We start from the raw sequence: 8,871 nt of genomic DNA on the forward strand, positions 1-8,871 counted from the left end.
GATGTTTATCATCAAGTTTTGTTGTTAGGTTACCATTAATGTCTTTTTCTAGTAAAATATGAAACAGATGACTCAGAATCTGTGGTATCTTTTATTTCAAGTTCACTGGGATATATCAAATTAATGTTATATAATAATACTAAATTAATAACATGCGTATAAAAGGAATATTATTTCTATTGGAACTAAAGGTTTTCCTTTCAGAACTTTAAAGGGGCATGGTCACGATTTTGGTCAAAAATCACATTTTTTCGATTTTGATGTTTACAAAGCTTTAGTAAGATATTTCAATAGGCAACCAAACTTTGAGTGTCATTTGATGAGTTATAAGCAAGTTACAGAGCTTACAATTCTTCGCTATGTAAACAAAGTGTTTGTTTACATTTCGAATGTTGAAGTAAAAATTCCAGTTTTAGACCTAAAATAAATGTGTTAATCGTTAGGAACTGTTTATTTATGCTTTAAATGAATAATAAGACAGACAAACCAGCTTTAAAAAGATTTTTTACTGGTATATTGAACCTATGTAAACGAAAACAGGGCACGAGCCTTGTTTACATGACGAAGAATTGTGAGCCCTGTATCTTGCTTAAAACTCAACGACTGGCACCAAAATTTCATTTGATCATTAGACATGCATTCCTTCCTAAAGCATTTCAAATAATAAAAACAGAAAAATAAAATTTGACCAAAATCGTGACCATGCCCCTTTAAAGTAGATGAGGAGTTACCTACTGGTAATCAGTTTTTTACTATTGAATTCTAAATACTGAATGATTTTGCTTCAAATCCATCGGAATTGAGACAAGAATATTTTATCGGCCGATTTTAAAAAGTTATTTTCTATTTTGAAAATTAAATAACACCATGACATTGATAAAACGAACTACTACGTTCTATGTTCTTTTTATCAAGGATATTTCCTGGAAAATTTTATATTTATACGTAGAAAATTGGTTACGAAACGCTAATTAGTAGAGCATATATATATATATATATATATATATATATATATATATATATATATATATATATATATATAAGGGGTATGCCCTTGAAATCTATTTTAAGTAAAAGGACACATAAATACCCAAATATTTTTATGTTGAACGACTCCATTTAATAGCTTTGAAACAGGAATGAGAAAAACACGCCTTTGTACTACATGTATGTACTGGTCCATGCGGCAGAATTTGTTAAAGTCGCCACTAACACGGACATCATTGCATGTTTAAAAAAAAATGTTTTTCATCAAATACGTTTTAGACTTAATTATTTTAATCATTGTATTTGTGAAGGTCATATTTGTAGGACGCGGCGTTTATTTTATGCTCATAAAAGAATGTCTCGTGTTCCATCAACAGTTTCACAAAAGAGACAAAAGAAGTTCATGCTTGTCATGCAGAGACTTTTCTAAGAATGTAAATTATAAAATATGCGCAGTTTGCTTTTCAAAACAAAAGTACTTGCATATTACGTAAACAAATTTGAAAAATTTGTTAATATTTGATCCAAGGTAAAACAATTAAAACCTGCATGTTTGTTTCGTCTGAAAAACTCGATATCATCAAAGTCATTGAATTGAAGTCATCAAAGACAATTTTCTGCAAATCAAAACAACCGGCTATGATCTTATCTATTTGGAAAGAAGACGTCCATTGTATTAGATTTAAAAGATTAATGTTACACACATTATAAAGTCTCAAAAGAAGGGTAAAGTTCATTGCAAATCTCTAAGACATGTGCATGTATATGGGAAACACAACAGTGCGACACTTTTGTAAATCACAGACATATCTGAACACACGAATAGGACAGATATGTTAGACACTTTCATATGATATATTCTTTAGGCAAAAATAAAAGGCATATCTACAAGACATATCTATAAACCTAATGTACTGACGCATTTATTGGATAACTCTGCAGATTATATATATATATATATATATATATATATATATATATATATATATATATATATATATATATATATATATATATAATCCAAAATAAGTGAAAGGTGATATCACACAGTATAGATAATCAAAAAAGAAAAAGAAAATGAACAGTTCCAAAGTTTCTATTCACTAGCGCTTTCTGGATTTACATCCTTCTTCAGGTGAATGTACATAAGTAATCTATATATATCTAAGACTTAGTACATTATTGAAAACTTTGTAATGCATTATTGAAAAATTTGTTAATATTTGATCCAAGGTAAAACAATTAAAACCTGCATGTTTGTTTCGTCTGAAAAACTCGATATCATCAAAGTCATTGAATTGAAGTCATCAAAGACAATTTTCTGCAAATCAAAACAACCGGCTATGATCTTATCTATTTGGAATGTAATATAATATATATAATATATATATAATATAATATAATATAATATAATATATAATAATATTATATATAATATATATATATATATAATATAATCCGTTCTATTATCCTCAGCGTTAGCAACACTCTTGGAAACGGGTATCACAACGAATTACAAGCGCGTAAATTATGTGCGTACGGGTCGCCGTAGAATTCACGTCAAAATTTAAAAGCAGCTGTTTTCTTCAAAATTAAGACATTCAGTATAATAAAATAAATAGTGCCTGTTTGGAAGGGCAACAGTTGAAACTGACACCGCTCGAAACCGCTTCGCGTCGGTTGACAATGGTTTTCTCGGGGATGTCATTTCAACTGTTACCCTCCCAAACAGACATGTCAAGTAACAGGGAATTGCAGATCAATAAAAAGATGTATTTGATCTGTAGTTCGGAAGACTCGTTCATTTCCTCTCACTTCGTTTATAGCAATTTGGCGAGATTTGTTCAACCTCATTCGTCTCATGAAGATGATAGTTGAACAAGGTAGTCTGAACAATGTAGTCCTATCACATATATATTTCAGAATTCCATTATTAGCTTTTTTACATACATGTATTCAATATATAGCAAATCAAAAAATTTTTTATACTTTTAATTTGCAAGTTACTTATGAACTCGATTAAACCTTTATAGTATTTGTTAGATTCATTTTTTTTTATATTGTATTTATTTACTTTCTAGCAATACATCTTACACCAAAATACTCCCTGTGGTACAAACCTATTTTTGATAGAAAACTTGTGACATTTGCTATAATCTATATGTTTATTAAGGAATATAAGCAAATGAGATATTTTGGCGTTTTGAATTGTATTTTTTAAGTTTACTTTTATGCTATTCCATACATAGAAAATATTTAGCAAAACTGTTCCTTTAATATAATGAGATAGTATAAATAAGATATATATTGACGTTGTAACTGTTTTTAGAGATCATGAGATCACTAGCCTACATATTACAAATTGAGCATTGTCAAAATTTACATTGCTTGTTTATGTTATCTTATTGGGGCCTAATACCTTATTCACTTTGTAATATAATGTATAACACAAAAATGCATTTCTATTATCATACCAAGAGCATGCTACGATTTTTTAAAGTTCTTTTACTATATAGATAATTTCAAGGTGGTACCAAATTTTCCTTACCATATTAACAGATAGATGACGTTGGAAACATAAAGGTGCCTAAAAAGTAAAATAATGGGACGACGCTTGAAGAAAAAACACGTGACAGATAAAGTTCTTTTGAAAATTCAAATCGGTTGAGCTAGAATAGACATTCCCGCATTCGTTTTATTTTATGTGAGAGTTTCTGAAAAAAAAACCCTGTAATACACAATTGTACTGTACTTACTTCAAAAGAACAAATTTTTTAAATTTTTAATTTTTTTTTTGTAAAATGAATTTTCATACAATTTTGAATTGTGAATCTAATAGCATCACCAAGACATTATTTTTCCGACTGAGAGACTAAAATCGAGTTTAAGTATTTTCTCTGTAAAGATTCGATAAGTAACAATTTATTATAAAAAACGCTATTCAAATATCCATATCCCTTTGAAACGGAGAGAAACTTAACCACATCACATTATAATTTTATATTCCATCTGAATTTAATTACAACTATAAAAGTTTATTTGAATTTATTTTCTTTCGCCGCTAACTTAAGTAAATCGTCAACTACACGTTTGAAGATATTTAAAAGTTGTTGAGTGACAAACGTGTTTCATCATTTAAAGCTTTTGTGTTTCAAGATTTAACAGCAAGGAACAAAGTAGAATACCCCATGTAAGTGGTTTTACATTATTAACTGTACATTAATTGTACATTGCCTGTTTAAATTCAAATACATGGATTTTTCCTGGTGGAAAGGAAAGGGAGTATTTCAATCCTTTTTAAAGTTTGCTGATCCACATAGTCTACCATAGCTGTTATTAAGAAATAAGTCAATATTTAATTAGGGATTTTATCATTTCATCATAAAACTTTTTGTAAAAAAAAATGAATTTCACGGCGTATGAACTACTTTTATACACAATTCTTTATAAATATCATTAATTAAAAAAAATCAAACATTTGATAGTTGTAGCATAGTTAAATTTACTTTGCTTGATTCTCGTATTTGTAAGGCGCGTTTTTGCAGAAATCAAATATATCGTTGATCACCCCCCCCCCCAAAATACCTACTTTGCATGATATGTAAATAAGGCACAAAATAAAAAAATCCCTTACATTTATAAAAAAAATTGATTTTGATGTAAATAAAAAAAACAACTCTGGCTTCATTGGCATATGATTCTTGCTTGACGGTTTGTTGAATTGATTAAATATGCTAAAATATCTTACATGCTGAAATTAAATCTGTGCTAATTTTCTATTTTTACCATGGGCTCAACAGCCCTTGCTCAATTTAAAATGACCCGGTGTAAAACGGTTTACTGATTAAAGAATGTGGATTTGGATTCACATATCAGGACTCCTTATGGTCGAGGAAACAGACCGTGGAGTTCGCCATTGTGTCACATCAAAGATACCAACATTTTATGAAAAGCTTTATTAGAAAACAACTTGTGTCAGCCAAGATTGCTAGACCTGACATACTTATCGAAGGTTTTAAGAGGGTTTCATGGTTGTTGGTAGTTTTAGGCTGTTTATATCTTCTTATAAAGAAGAGCTCTTTTTTTCTTCGACTTGATTTTTTTAAAAACTGGTCCTTTCGAGGGAGATTCTGAGAATTTCCATAGTGCCGATGATTGTAGCTTTTGATCCTACAGATGATGTATATTACATAATCTATATTATCATAGCTTTAGTTCTCGGTTTACCAATAAAACATATAATTTCAATATGATCAACACTTTCTCATTGATGGATAAAAAAAAATCTGATAAATCTCATCTCGTGATTATACACATTTATTTACTAGCGCCAGTTCTTTGATTTCAAAAGGCAGTTTAACTTGTAATCTTAAATTCAGTAATTATAATGACCTTGTCTTCGAAACAGGTAAATAGCTATTATCAATTATGTGTTGACCTTGACATTACCAACATGAATATAATCTTAACAAAACAAAATTTTATATTTTTAGTTGTAAATTGAAAAGTTTGACCAACAACACTGAACTTAACATTGTATTTCAGACATAGAATTCATATAAAACAATCCACTAGAATTTTATACCGTGCCTAACTGATGAAAAATTCTTTTAAACGGAGTTAAGGAATCGAAATGAACAATACATTACACATCGAATCCATTTGAAATAGAACACAAACTATTGTCTAAGCATCGTTTAACTTACTAATATTACAAAATAAACATGCAATTGACCTCGTGACCTATCAAAAACTGAAGATTAAACTTTGTCTCAGGTATTTAAAGGGTTGTTAAACGAAGGTCAAATTTGGGAATGGCCATAAACAAAGATGTAAAGAAGATCAAGCTGACATTTTTATACAGTATATCAGTTACAAAAATTATAATAGTTAACTTTCATCATCGGAAACATGACAGGGAGGCATTCATCCGATGTGATCCCCCATTTTGAATTGTACTTAAGCTGTATCCTCCTGTGCTATGGACCACATCATGCACCCATGATAAATATGACCGTGGCTGCCTTTGATATTTCTAGGCCATCAAAAGTACACGCAAGGTGATTTTCCAACAAAGATCGAAGCAGGGGTGAATTTATACAGCAGCATTTTTCATTTGAACTACTTCGAATGTATACCTACAATATCACAGCGAACATCAGTAAGCAAGCGGGTGAAAATTTAAATAATGTTAAATTGAATTGAATTGAATTGAACATATTTTATTGATTAAATCAAATGGATTAGACACAAGTTCTAAATAACTTAGGTAGTCTTCTCCTAAATATTGTTCAAAGTGTAGTTATTGTGTTAAGTTTACATTTAAATATTTGCATTTCCATTGTTCTTTCCCACTGTAAGCCCATACGGAGGAGCTGCAATTATATCTCTATAATCGCAATTGCTCAGTCAGTATACTATGACGTCATAAAGGTGTAACGTTATATATACTTTTCCATGACGTTATAGATTTAAACCACTATACGATACATCATGTGTTTTTCTCCAACTTCATTAAAATTGACGTATTAACATGTAATATTAAAACATGTATTTGATAACATTTTAAAGGAATTACTGTTATAACATATCATTTTTTCTGTTAACAAATCTATGTGAATTAAAAAGATACATTACAGTCTGAATGTTTACTTTTGATGTAATAGCTAAATGGCAAGGTCAAGGCTAATACAGGGTATTTGCGAGTGGTAAAATGCAAATATAAGTAATAAACAACGATTATTTAGTGAACATGGCGTTATGAATAGCAACTGCTCTGCTGGCATATTTTCCATGATGCGCTAGCGCGCATCATGGAATATGCCAACAGAGCAATTGCTATTCATAACGCCATGTTCACTAAATAACGTTGTTTATTTCTTAAATGTTACGCTTGTAATTTTGGCGAATTTTCAGTTATTCACTTTACTTGTATTACCTTTTGACACTTAAATGTTATGATGACCTGGTATTAACTGCAAAAATATACGTAAACGTTTCTTTTGAAAAGACAACAATATGTTGCTGTTCATATATTGCCACTAGATGTTATATGACCTTTTCTCATAACAGAACAAGATTAGATACACAGTCAATCCGGATATAAGTTTTATCTTTTAGATTTTGTTTGCGCTACAAAATCACACAGACTTTGACTTTTTCATTACCGGACATAACCCGACACCATGGGGTCACAGTTATGTTAATGGGTACAATAATGGTGTTTCTCTAACTTTTGTTACAACGTGCTGAACCAGTGTAATAATTCTTTTTATGTTGTCTGAATTGAATGAATTAAACAACGAAATGCTTTCTTTGGTGGTTCATCCGGGATTGAAAGTAGCTACCTTACAGGAAAACATACACAACCCTCGTTAGCAGATTTTGTTATTTTTTTCAGCAATGCTACCCTTATACCACCCATGAATCATCAAAGAAAGCATTTTGTTGTTCATATTTATATTTTTCCTTTTAAAGAGGATAAAATGATCGTAAAGAGTTAAGTTAATGAATTTTTGGTGAAGTCTACAGTATCTTAAAAAAAAGGGGGGGGGGGGGGTGGTCCAAGTCCTCTTTTATGGGAATTTGAGTCTGAAGTTATCTTGATTACCGGTATTTTGTGCAGTCTGTAATTTTCCTTAAGTTGCTGAAGATGTCGACTGATCGATAAACTGGTTAGAATTGGATGGTGTAGATTTTACTCCTGTCAGGTCCCGTAGAGCGGTGAAGTACTGAACTATCAATTTCCGTAAGAAATAGAAAGAATCATAATTAGTGGATTTAAATTTAGTATTTTTACATGCATTTTTATTGCTATTTAGATTTCAGTTATAGTTTCTTTATAGAATTCAGTTTCGGTTTTGATAAAGCACCTTTCGAGATCTTTACTGAATATTGTTTTATCATTTTACCATAAATGATTTTTGTAAAATAATTTTGTTTTGTCTACCGAGTGTTGGTCAATATTCTTGACCCACCCTGTGTTCACGATTCTTTTATAACCTATAACAGTAAGAGAATTTTTACTTTTAGTTTAGTGGTCGCCCGCTTTGTCAAGTGGATTTTTTCCGGACACCCGAACACTAATGACCTCCATTGGCATTGCGCTAAGACCCATGCCAACGAGAGATATTTGTTAAAGTCGTCAGAACTTGTTGATCAATCGTTGTGAAATAAATAAAGTTAAGCTTTTCTGTTTTCTTTTCGGCAGCAATTGGAAAAAAATATTTTTGGAAACAATTGGGATTTTTATCCATACAATGTTAACAAACAAGTTTGATGTAATTTTATTAAACGGACATGTTGCACGGTAATGTTCACACGAATGAGTATTCAATGCTTTGTCTGACCCCAAATAGTTTTGTTGGCCAGATGACACCACATTGTTTACTTTGTTTTAAGTGTGTATATATATATATATATATATATATATATATATATATATATATATATATATATATATATATATATATATATATATATATATATATATATATATATATATATATATATATAAAGCAGTAATCTTCAAAATAAGACATTCAGTGTAATAAAATAAATAGAGCCTGGTTGGAAAGGCAACAGTTGAAATTGACACCGCTCGAAAACCATTGTCAAACTCCGCTTTGCGTCGGTTGTCAATGGTTTTTTCGGGGATGTCATTTCAACTGTTGCCCTCCCAAACAGACATGTAAAATAACAGGGAATTGTAGATTAATAAAAAGATGTATTATTTGATCAGTAGTTCGGAAGACTCGTCCATTTCCATCACTTCGTTTATAGCAATTTGGCGAGCTTTTTTCAACCTCATTCGTCTCATGAAGATAATAGTTGAACAAGGTAGTCTGAACAATGTAGTCCTATCATATATATATTTAGAATTCC

General features: G+C 30.4%; 1 long non-coding RNA gene across 1 annotated transcript; it reads left to right on the plus strand.

Moving 5' to 3' along the window:
* The first annotated feature begins 7,628 nt into the window (after nt 1–7,628).
* Nucleotides 7,629–8,176, plus strand: LOC136276665 (uncharacterized). Its single transcript, XR_010715227.1, has 2 exons — nt 7,629–7,735; nt 8,020–8,176. It is a non-coding gene; the product is annotated as an uncharacterized lncRNA (long non-coding RNA).
* Nucleotides 8,177–8,871: the final 695 nt, after the last annotated feature.

Source organism: Magallana gigas, chromosome 6, assembly GCF_963853765.1.
Source record: "Magallana gigas chromosome 6, xbMagGiga1.1, whole genome shotgun sequence".
NCBI lineage: Eukaryota > Metazoa > Mollusca > Bivalvia > Ostreida > Ostreidae > Magallana > Magallana gigas.